General features: G+C 38.5%; 3 non-coding genes across 3 annotated transcripts; all 3 read right to left on the bottom strand.

Annotated features, from left to right (window-relative positions):
• Positions 1 to 5666: 5666 nt before the first annotated feature.
• On the bottom strand, positions 5667 to 5755 carry TRNAY-GUA (transfer RNA tyrosine (anticodon GUA)). Its single transcript is given in 2 exon segments — positions 5667 to 5702; positions 5719 to 5755. It is a non-coding gene; the product is annotated as a tRNA-Tyr (tRNA).
• A 1233-nt stretch (positions 5756 to 6988) lies between these two features.
• On the bottom strand, positions 6989 to 7077 carry TRNAY-GUA (transfer RNA tyrosine (anticodon GUA)). The gene is given in 2 exon segments: positions 6989 to 7024; positions 7041 to 7077. It is a non-coding gene; the product is annotated as a tRNA-Tyr (tRNA).
• A 1460-nt stretch (positions 7078 to 8537) lies between these two features.
• On the bottom strand, positions 8538 to 8626 carry TRNAY-GUA (transfer RNA tyrosine (anticodon GUA)). Its single transcript is given in 2 exon segments — positions 8538 to 8573; positions 8590 to 8626. It is a non-coding gene; the product is annotated as a tRNA-Tyr (tRNA).
• Positions 8627 to 11753: the final 3127 nt, after the last annotated feature.

Genomic DNA, 11753 nt, shown 5'->3' with positions numbered 1-11753 from the left:
CAACAGTCGAATGTGTCCGTGATTTTACGCAGTTTTGCCATTCGATTTTTACGTTATATTTCCCTTATGTTTTAATTTTTCCTTTTTTTTCTTTCTGATGAGACATGGAATCTTTTGGATTTCAGCCCCACTTCTCTTGCATTTCTCCACAGTCTGATTATAAGTCTTGACACAGTTTATGCCGATAAATAGGTCACCTCCTCCGTTGCTCTTCATGATTCTTTTATTCAGCTCTAGCGATTGTAGCTACAAGTACGTGATACATTCAAAAAGTTCCTGGAATTGCACGCTGGTATTTAAATAGTTTGCGCTACAGCCAAAGTGAAATCATCCGAATGGAAAACAAAATTAACCCACCACCCAAGAAGCTTTGTTCAACAAAATCCAACCACGTCAAAGTCATGCTCATCGTTTTTTTTTTTTTTTTTTTTTTTTGAAGATGAGGGCATAGTGCACACGAATTGTGACTAGATGGGGGAGGAAGGAAGCCAACCTCAAAAATGGAAGGATGGCTGGATCCTGCACCACGACAATGCGCCCAGTCACATTGAAACAGCAGTTCAGTAGGTCTTGGATGCGAAAAAATCAGTCATGCAACATCCTCCCTACTGCCCTGACTCTGCTCTGCCTTTTCGACTGCTTGCTGACCTAATTACCTCCAAAGTTCCTTCAGCCCAACTGTTTGCTCAATAAACTTTCATAGTAAAATCCTGAGAACTCTGAATGCCCTTTGTACAAATGTTGGGCTGTAAAAATCTGCTTTCTTGGGGGGAGGGGAGAGGGGGGCTTTCTTGGAAACAAAAAGGAAAATGTTAAAACATAGCGAGGAAAATTTGCTTTTTCCTAAGATATTAAAGAAATTTCAATTTTGATTTAAATTTAAATTTTGCAAATTAGAAAAATAAATATTTTGAAAAAAAAAAACCCCTAAAAAACCCATAATACACGACAAATGTTTGAAAATGTCTTCAACACTTTATTTTTCATCTGAAAGTTAGAAGAAGTTGTCAGTGTAGGTGATGGCTTGAGTTCCTTTTCATCACTTTCTACTAATTATGAAGAAAGCAGAAAATGCAAATTATTTGTGGCAAAGGTTTATTAAACTTGTAAAGCTGCGCATGCACTTTAAATGACTCGCTTCGAGAGGGACTTTTCTGGTTGATGTCAGCAATGCAGCCCCGCCCGACCCTAATTTTTAATGCCCTAAAAACGCTACACGAATCGCCACTTAAACCAATTAATTTTTATCTCCGGAGCGCTAGTTGCCATGGCAACTGGACCAAGGGAGACTTGATTATGAAATCAGCTTCACTTTCATTAGACACCGTGCTGCCATCTAGGGACCTGGGAAATAATTACTATTTTGGTTTGTTTGTCGTTTAGATTTTTTGGCGCAAGAGCTTCCTTGGTTACTGCACCTCAAATTGTGGCTAACTTCCAAACAGGGCGCGCATTCCAGTGAAAAAAAAAAAAAAAAAAAAAGGTTACATTTTGTTACCCCACTAATTAGGACCAATTCAGGCAATTAATGGTAGTCTGGAGTGTGCACCCTGTTCTGAAGTTCTACCAAAATTTTTAAACTTTAAATGGTGCATTATAGTTGGTGATAGTAGATTTCAAAAGGTGCACTTGTATACTGCCTGATGGGTCAGAAAAATTATTGGCTGTTCCTCTCTTTACCTTCCTTAAACACACACCTGCGTCTGAGACCGACTAACTCAGCCACGTTGTGAAAAAGGCCCATAAAAATTCCTCACGTCGTCGATGGGATTCGAACTCAGACGTTTTCCACTCGGTTTGTAAAGGACAGCGATCCCACCAACTGTGCTACCCACCAGGAGAACAGTGCTATTTATTTGTAGTGCAGGATAAGGCAACTCGTCTTGATAGCCTTACAATTTGCGAGATCGACAACTAAAGACTTTGCGTCTTTCTTTTTCTGTTTATTTATTTCGTGCATTCCATGATACATCCGTCTCTTTGTTTTCACTTGCATTGTAAATATACACTGCTCTACCAAAAGTATTGGCACGCCACCACCACCACCACATTTAGAAAAATAGATAGTGGAATAGAAGTCGATTAACGTGTATAAAATAAATTTGGCACCCCCCCTTTAAAATTTTCTTCATACGTGTATCCAAGTTTTAGGTTTATCAGGCGCCCTTTGAACGTTGACGCCCGGTTGTAGTGCACCCCTTTCAGTCCACCCCTGCACTAAACCATCCCTTTATCCACGAATCTATTTATATGATACTGTGCATCATACTTCACTCTAAAAATCACAAATCCGCCCTACCATGGAATATTGCCCCCCCATTGGGGTGGTTTCCCCCAAAACTTCTCTCAGGCTTCTAGATTCCATTCAGAAGAGGGCAGTTAGGTTAATTAATGACTCCACTCTGTCTCATTCTGTTTCTGCTGTATCCCTTTTCTATAGATACTTCCATGACCACTCTCCTTCTGAATTATCTTCTATAATTTCCACTTTCCTTCTTCCTCATTTATTCCATCAACTTCCGTTTCCTTCTTACGTATTTTCTGAAAATTACAGTCCAAAAGAAGTTCAAGTCTAATGTGTGACAAGTATCTTCTTTCAACTTCTCAACCTTCAACCCATCCAGGAGCGCGTTATCCAAAAGGTAAAAAAAAGGCACATTCCCAGGGCCCCTGACCAGAGGGGGCCCCCAAAAATCACTGTTTGAAAAACTTATTGCTGTTTTTTACTAATATTTTTAAGTTATTATTATTTTTTTTTATCGGAAACTGACTTTCTACTTGAAGGTCAATGAACTTTGAAGATTAATTTGAAAATTACGTTTTCTTCAAAAATGGTTTTACCGATTTTGGTGAAATTTTATATTTAGTTCTTTCTTAAATAGTTAAGTAAAGACTGCCTTGTAATGCTTCTCACAGACTATGATAATAACTGAAAGTGGAAGAGACAAATATTTTTGCGAACGAATTTGAAAATCTTCAAAATAAACATTCGAATTTAAAACACGCTGTAAATACTTTAAAATCATTGTCATTATATACAGTGGCGGACAAAAAAAAATTCCATCACCTTAAAAAAAAACAGAAACATTTGTAGTGAAACGTATAAGATATTGTTTGATTACAGTCATTTTGTTTGTCGCAAAGCAAAGGTATTACGTCAGATAATGCTTCTATTGCATCAGACAGTAATTGCAAGATATTGCATCAGCCGTTTCTATAAATACGGCGTTGGAAGGGTATACACGCTCATTAGTATTCTGTTTTGCGGAGGTGTAAGCATGGCTCCATACGTTCAGTTGACACCAAGAAAAAAAAAAAGTGTAGCTGTTGCTCTGTCCCAGGAAGGGCTTTCTACGCGTGCAATCTCTGATAAGATAGGCTGCCACCAGTCAACAGTATCCCGGGTGCTGAAATTAAAGAGTGAAACAGGAGATGTGAAGAGAAGGCCTGGATCAGCCATAAGACAGTGACTACTTTCAGATGGCCTCTGGTGTTGAAACAAGTGCACCAACTATCCAAAGACGGCTTTCGGAATGTGGTCTGCATGCCTATCAGCCCAAGAAGAAGCCTTTGTTGACCCAACAAATGAGGAAGAAGCAACTTGCGTGGGCTCAAACGCATGTTTCATGGACAAAAGACCAATGGGACACCGTCATCTTTTCTAACGAATTGAAATTCAACCTGCAGGCTCAGATGGAAAGCGATATGTCAGAAGACGAAAATCGGAAGCATACCATCCTGACTGCATAACACCCACTGTAAAATTCCCCACTGGTCAGATGATCTGGGGATGCATAACAAGCAAAGGGGTGGAACGAATTAATTTATTAACGGAACGGTGAATCCAGAAACCTAAACTTCTATCCTGGAGGAGTGCCTGAAACCCGTTATTAGGCATCACCACACAGACGTACAAAAGTGCATTTTTCAACAGGACTCAGCACCTTGCCACAGTAAAACTGGTAAGTTTTATGCTATTTAGATTGAGTTTGTCTTCTTGTCCCACAAGGACATACACCAATGTTTTCTCCCTTAAGGTGCAGTCATGCCTCAGACATGCTGGAATTACAGTGTTGGACTGGCCCAGCAACAGTCTAGATTTGAACCCTATTGAAAATTGCTGGTACATGATGTCGTCTGAAATTGCTCAGAAGAAGCCAACAAGTAAGATTCAGCTGCAGCAGAGTACTGTAAGGGTGTGGTACCACGAAATTGGGCAACCGTATATCCAGAAGTTCATTAACTCAATGCCAGATCGTTGCAAGGCTGTAATTGCAACTCGAGGAGGAACAACAAAATATTGAGGACTTATTTTATACTATTACGTTAATTTATCATTTCAGTTTGTACACATAAATGCAATAAAATGTATGTTTGGTTGTCATGGTTTTTTGGGTGCCCACAAATAATAATAATAATAATAAAAAAAAGAATAAAAATAAAATAAAAGTAAGGTGGCAAATAAATGAAATTTTGTACTTTTAAATTTTCGTTTAAATTAATCAAGATTTTTATGATGTTTACTGAAAACATTAATCTATTTTAGAACAGGAAAATGTCTTGGCTTGGGGCCCCCAAAGCCTGGGGCCCTAGGCACGTGCATTATTGCCTTAATGGGTAATCTGCCACTGTTCACGGAGATATAAATCCCATCTAACAAATGCATTTCGAACAATTGTACAACCCACAATGCGCAGCAAAACACATAATTTGCAAAATTCACGAGTGATGCAGTTTTTTTTGTCCACCACTGTAATTTAATAAATATTTATTCAGATGACATTGACGCTAATGTTTTTAAACTGATATACAATTTCTCAGCTCAAAAAGCACTAAAAGTTCCATATAAAGTTCATATTAGTTTAAGTGTACGTATTATTTCCGAATTATTCTTCTGGATTAGATATTTTTCTTATAATTTGTTTTGTTGTTACAATAAAATGAAATTGAAAATGTTCTTTGTTAGTTTTTTTCTTTATATGGAGCCCCCAAATTTCATTGGGCCTTATGAACGTATAAACGCGCCCCATCCGTGGCTATATGACTATCGCATCCCACAACTCATCCACTGTTCTTCTATCTATCAATTAATCAAAAATAGAAATCCTTTTAAATGGTTGGTTAAACCATTTAAGCACTCAGTCAATAATTATATTTTATAAAAAGCTGGATTTTCAAATTAATGTCTGATATGACACATAGATGGCAGCACCAGACGACTTCAAATTCTTTTCTTGACATAGCTTATAGGACTTGACAAATCGGTTCCGTTATTTTTTTTTTTTACTGTTCATTTTAAGAATGACTACACTGCGGTGTATAAAATAAGGGGTTTAGAACTAATTTCGATCCATACCCAATTCGGATTCCTTAATTTCCTTACAGATTCCCTTACAGAAACATTGTTATAGATTTGGAATAGCAGCTGTGATTCTTTAGAAAATTTACTTAAAATAATTTTAGGGACGTTTGTACCAAATTTGGTGACGCTGGGTCTTAGTCCACTTTCCCTGAGAACCCGTCCTCAACTCCCTTAAGAATAATGCCACAAAAACCCCACATTCCTGCAAAAAAGTATCGGTAATCAACGAGAAATTGAAAGACTTTAAAATTAATCTTTAGTTTTAAGTTCAAAACGAAGAGGAAAAAAAAAAAAAAAAAAAAACTCCGTCGAGCCGGAGTCGAACCAGCGACCTATGGATGTCCGCATTGCACCAACTACAGTCCACCGCTCTGCCAACTGAGCTATCGACGGATGTACGCAACCCTCTTCCCAACAGCCCTTTTGCATGACATCATTGGCGTACTGCCACTTAGAACGAGGTCAGACTAGAAACATTAACTGTGCATCAGCGTTTCAGTAAGGGAGATCGAGAAGATGGTCCTCCCCAACAACTGCAATAAACCGGAGTGCATCATCCTCATTATTCAGAGACATTGATTGTGACTTTCACGGACTATAACTGTAACTGGACAACCTAAACGGTGGCCCTCGGAAATTCACAATCGGGCATCCCAATGTCCATAGGTGTGGTCAGCTTAGTTGCAATTCGAGGTACGACTTCTCCCAAATCCAGAAGTCGCTTATGAGGGGAGAGGGAAGGGGGGGGTGAAAGCAAAGCTCAATTCTTTGTCTCGTAAAATCTATATATATATTTAGCTTACTTTCTATCTTAAAAAAAAAAAAATTAATTCTATATAAAGTTTTAACGAACAGGGAAGCATTAAAGTATTAATTCGTGTGTGGGGGGGAGCATTAAAAATACTTGCTTTCGTTGAGAAGTTAGAAGACAAAGCCATCTGTCTTCATCTAGCGAGTGGTCAGAGAAAAAAGGTCACCCACTTTGAAAAGCACAGGCCATATGAAGGTTCTGGGAGTTTTAAACAGCAAAGCAACTAAGGCCATGAGGTGTCAGTATATTGTGTTTGTGATTGCGTGTAATTTTAGGTCTATTTCTTTTTGCTGCACGAGTTTCCGGGAGAAAAACCCATTATCTTACCACGTTGTGAACCACAGAAAAGGAGCTTGCCTCTCGACCATGCCAAGTGGCAATCAGACAAGTCTGGTTTCTTTTGACTCCGATTCCCTTTCTCCATTTGCCTAGTGCAGTTTACTCCATCTAATAATTTTGAGGATGCCTTCCTCAATATTTCTTATTATTCCCCCCAACTTCATTTCATATGACCCAATCTCTGTTTTTTTTTTTTTTTCTTTCAGGTCCTGTCACTGAAATCTCTGGTAATTAGGTGGCAGGACCTGCTAGAGAATAATGGGCAGCCTGGCTTTCCTCCTATCGGTGTGTGCGGGCAACATGGGGTCCCAATATGGGTCCTGTGGCCAAACGCCAGACCACAACAGAACTTAAAATAATACTTCTCATATACAACGCACAATACTTTTTTCTGCCTTTCACAGAGTGCTGCATACGTCATAATAGTTTAGAGGAAAAATAACTTGGAGTTTTATAGAAAAAAAAAAAAAAAAAAATCCGTCGAGCCGGAGTCGAACTAGCGACCTATGGATGTCTACATTGCACAATCTACAGTCCACCGCTCTGCCAACTGAGCTATCGACGGATACAGCCAGTACCTTCCAAACAGCCCTTTTCTTGACGTAATCCGCGTAGAGGAAAAAAAGAATGTGGGACAAGGTTCATTCATTCTCCTCTGACCCTCTGGGGAATGGATAAATACCTTAATTGCGCATGACAGAAAGCACTTTTTTTTCTTTCCCTCTTCCAAGGTAAGTTCAACTTGGCTGAAAGTGGAGGAAACATTTTCAGATTCAAAAGACATTAAGTAGATGTGCATCAGTGGTTCATTAGGGGTTACCTGGAAGATGTCCTACCCTAGAATCGCAGTACAATAAATTGGAGTGCATAATCCACATTTTGTGTTAGCCAGTTTACAAAATATAAATTCAAAGACTGTACAACTTAAACGGTGACCCTCGGAGATTCACAGATTTTCGATTAATTTGAAAAATTTCATTTCATTTATTTTATTATTATTATTTATTTTTTTTTTTTGTGGGCCACGATGATGCTTTATTATTCAGAACACAAAAAAAAAAAACCCAAAAAAAAAAAAAACACGGTATTTTAATTTGGGGGTTCTGCATTCTCCTCTGTCAGTAAAAAAACAAATAAAATAAAAAAAAAGAATAAATAAATAAAAAAAAAATAAACAATAAAAATTAAAAAATAAAAATAAAAAAACAAATCAATAAAAATAAAAACAAATAAATAAATCAATAAAATAAAATAAAAAAATAGAAAAGAAAATAGCAATTATGCCCTTCGTCTGTGGACGCAACCTGAATAGCTCGCAACACAAAAATACCCTGTAATTTGGATTTCTGTCCCCGATTTCTGGACTTCTTTAGAACAGTGAGAATTCCACCTTCATTCATTTTACTAATTCCTCTCAGAGCCTTGTAAACCTCAATGAGCTCACCTCTGAGGTGCCTGGTTGCCAAGCTCTATACCCCAGATAAATGGAGTCTTTCCTCAGTCCTTCTGCCGATATCACTATTCGAGTTGCCCGTCTTTGGACCCTGTCAAGAAACTCAATGTCTTTGTTCAGATGAGGTCTCCATACTTGAACACAGTATTCCAAACATGGCCTTTCCATTGCCTTATACAGTGCAATTATGACGGATTCAATTCACCAGCAACATCAGCTGGGTTACCTAAAACTTCCCTACAAGGGTCCAATCTGATTCGTTTTCGTTTTATTTGTATTCGCGTGCACGAAAAACTTCTTCTCCCATTTCCTTTTAGCCAGTGCTTTCGTATGCCAATGAATCTGGGACAGGTTGAAATCGCCCACACAATTTTTTTTGATCATTCCATCTGTGTGTAGAGACTTTTGTCTTGATCTTCACGATCTTCTGGTCTAATGAGAGTGAGAATACTCTCACGCTCATTAGACCTTTGCTTCCAACTAACTCACACCACGCACTTTGAGTGCCTGCAAAAGTAACTTTTGATTCAGCAGAGTTCTTTTATGGAAAAAACTAAAAAAAAAAAAAAAAATCCGTCGAGCCGGAGTCGAACCAGCGACCTATGGATGTCCGTATTACACCAACTACAGTCCACCGCTCTGCCAACTGAGCTATCGACGGGTGTACACAACAGCCCTCCCAACAGCCCTTTTCTGGACGTACCGGTTAGTCAGCCCAATGTGGGACACTCCTCTGAGGACACCTTGTTTGCGCATGACAGGAAGCACCTTTTTTGTTTTCGCTTCCAAGGTACGTTCAGCTTGACTGAACGCGAGGAAAACATTTTCACATTCAAGGAATATTAACTATTAGTGGATCAGTAGGGCAAATTGGAAAGATGTCCTCCCCAAGAGTCGAAATAAATTAGAGTGCATCCACATTTTGTGTCATCAACTTTACAAAATATAAATTCAGAGACTGATTTTGACTTTCATGGACTGAACAACTTAAACGGTGACCCTCGAAGATTCACAATCGGGTGTCACTAAGTCCATAGTTTTTTTTTTAGGTGTGTTAGCATTGAGCCTGGTTGCAAGCAGGGGCGCTACTTTTCCGAAATCTCTGACCCACGAGTAGTTTATGAGGGGGAGGGGAGAAAACAGGGGTTGGTGAAAGCAATCCTGAATCATTTTTTGGCGTAAAATTTATATATTTTTAACTTACTTTCTATCTACAAAATTAATTATTAAATATTACTTATTAGGGAAAAAATTTAAGAGGGCTTTTGTGATGACTGTTTACTTTTCTAGATGTCTGATTCGAAATCAGGATTGGATCCTTCGCCCTAGGTTAAAACAGGGATCATCAATAATAACAAACAATCAATAATAACAAACAAATTTGTACAACTAAAAAGAAATGAAATTATAAAGAATCCCACATCTCTAAGAGGATCGGATCCAGGCTGCATACAGACAGACAAGTTTTTGATTTTATTTTTTAAATGTACGTACTTTGGAAAATGGGTGGCCAAATTTTAAAGGTGAGTTCAGAAATATTTTTTTTTTGACGACTACAATGCTTTATAATTCAGAAAAATAAAAAAAGCAAATTGCATTTTAATTTATAGGTTCTGCGTTCCACTCCTGTCAGCAAAAAACAAGATGGGACAGGCAAAATGGGCTCTGAGGTGTCTGATTTCCAAGCTCTGTAGCCCACATAATCGGAGTATTTCCTCGTACGGTCGTCCTTCTGCCCATCTCACCATTCCAGTTGCCCGTCTTTGGACCCTTTCAAGAAGCTCAATGTCTTTTTTTTAGATGAGGTCTCCATACTCGGACTGATTATTGCTTTAAAGGTTTGCCATAATTGTAATATCTTCTCTCTCCCTTTGAAATATGTCCAATTTGGCTCTGGTGGGTAGCATAGTTGGTACAATCGCCATCCACCCCCACACCGGATGGAAAAGCTCTGAGTTCGAATCCCGTCGATGATACGAGAAAAATTTTGGGCCTTTTTCGCAACGTGGTTGAGTTAGTTGGTCTCAGTTGAGAACAACATTGTTTTTTCTCCTGCAAATCAGCTGGATTTGCAAACAGCAAACAGGCAAAGGGACCATAGAACACCCGCCATGGCTTAAGTTGCTGATGGGCCTAAATGCCAACAACAACAACAGCAATAACCGTCCAATTAATAGTATGATGTAGCAACTTAAACTGTGATAATCTCCGTTTCTGAAATGATCTCTTCAAGTTCTTACTCAGCAAAAACTCTTTTCAAACTCAGGCTACTTTTGATAAAAATCATGATCCCATCACCCGTTTTGTCTTCTCTGTCCTTTCTCAACACATTACACACCACAGAAAAACTCACCACTCCCAATTTATGGATGGCAACACGTTTTTAGGCTTATTATATCAGCAGCATTACTAACTTAACCAGATCTCAACTTCACCCATCTTGTTTAAAGCACTCCTGATATTGTAGACAAATCTCAGACTAAGTATTCTTGTACACTTTACAATTCTGTTACGCTCCTTGAAGTTATTTAGACTTGTTTCCCTAAAATTATCTATCTGCACGCTTGAAACGTTTCCACTTTCAGAAAATGTTGACAATATCGACCATTGCGGCAACAAGCAGGGATTCTTGGGACGTGTACAAGCTTTGCTTTCTGTATCACTTGATAAACGCGTGTCTGCATTACCCTTCTTCTCACCTTCCACCTAAATATCAGTTTCTCTGAACCCTAAGGATATCTTAAATGATGGTAGCAAAAACTGTTCAGCCATCTTTGTTCAAATGAATACGGTCTATACAAAACGGATCTCTTCTACCTACATATGGGGGCAAAGCTGAAAAATTCCTTCCCTAGTGCTCTCCAGAGACCCTCAAATCTTGAGTTAATCCAGGAGACTCTCAGCAGAAGTGGTTGTGACCATGCTGCAAAATTTTCACGGGTCATTCAGGAAAAAAATAATCTGGAATGTTATGTAAAAAAAACTTGTTTTTCGTGCAACGAACGAAAACAAGAGTTTCCAAGAGGAAAAAAACCACGCTATCTTTTGCTGAGACCGATTATCTTACCAGATTGTGAAAAAGGCCAAAAAATTTCTTACGTCATTAATGGAATTCGAACTGAGGTCGTCAGTTTGTTTAAATGACCCTGTTCTTCAAACAGAATCGAAAACTTTAAAAATGTCAATAGCAACTGCTTCAGTTTCACCGAACTTAGCTAAAGATGAGCAACATAAACTAAGATATCACTAGGACTCAACACTGACGGAATCCATACTACAGATCGTTGATCATATCGAAGATTTCGAGTTAGCCTAAGAGATGGCTGTTGATGGATTTCTCCATTACTTCAGAAGGAGTAGAAGTAAGTGGAATGGGAGGATAATTGGATGGGAAGGATTTGTCGCCCTTTTCAGGACCTGGCTGGATATGAGAAAATTTCCAAGGCAGAACGAAAAATACCAGTAGAATAAGAAAGTGTTAAAAGACCACACGGAACGGAATTAAAGTGAGGAGCACAGGGTTCGAGAACAATTGGAGAAATATCCTGAGGATCTGGAGTTTTCTTAGCATTAAGATCTCTTAGGATTCTTCTAAAACTCTTTAGAACACAGGAGACATGGGTCATGGTAAGGAGGAAGTTTTACCTAGATCAAAAATGGAAGAGATTGGTTGCTGATAAGTCAGATTTGGCTTTATATTAGGGCCAACAGGAACAAAACAATAAGAACTTCTTATAACAGATGTGGAAGTATGGCTATGGCTAGACAGAAATTGCATACAGCATCTT

The sequence above is a fragment of the Mastigoproctus giganteus genome, chromosome 13, assembly GCF_048544385.1.
Source record: "Mastigoproctus giganteus isolate SK-2022 chromosome 13, ASM4854438v1, whole genome shotgun sequence".
Lineage (NCBI taxonomy): Eukaryota > Metazoa > Arthropoda > Arachnida > Uropygi > Thelyphonidae > Mastigoproctus > Mastigoproctus giganteus.
The sequence above is the reverse complement of the archived record's forward strand: the minus strand, read 5'-3'. Positions and strand labels throughout refer to the sequence as shown.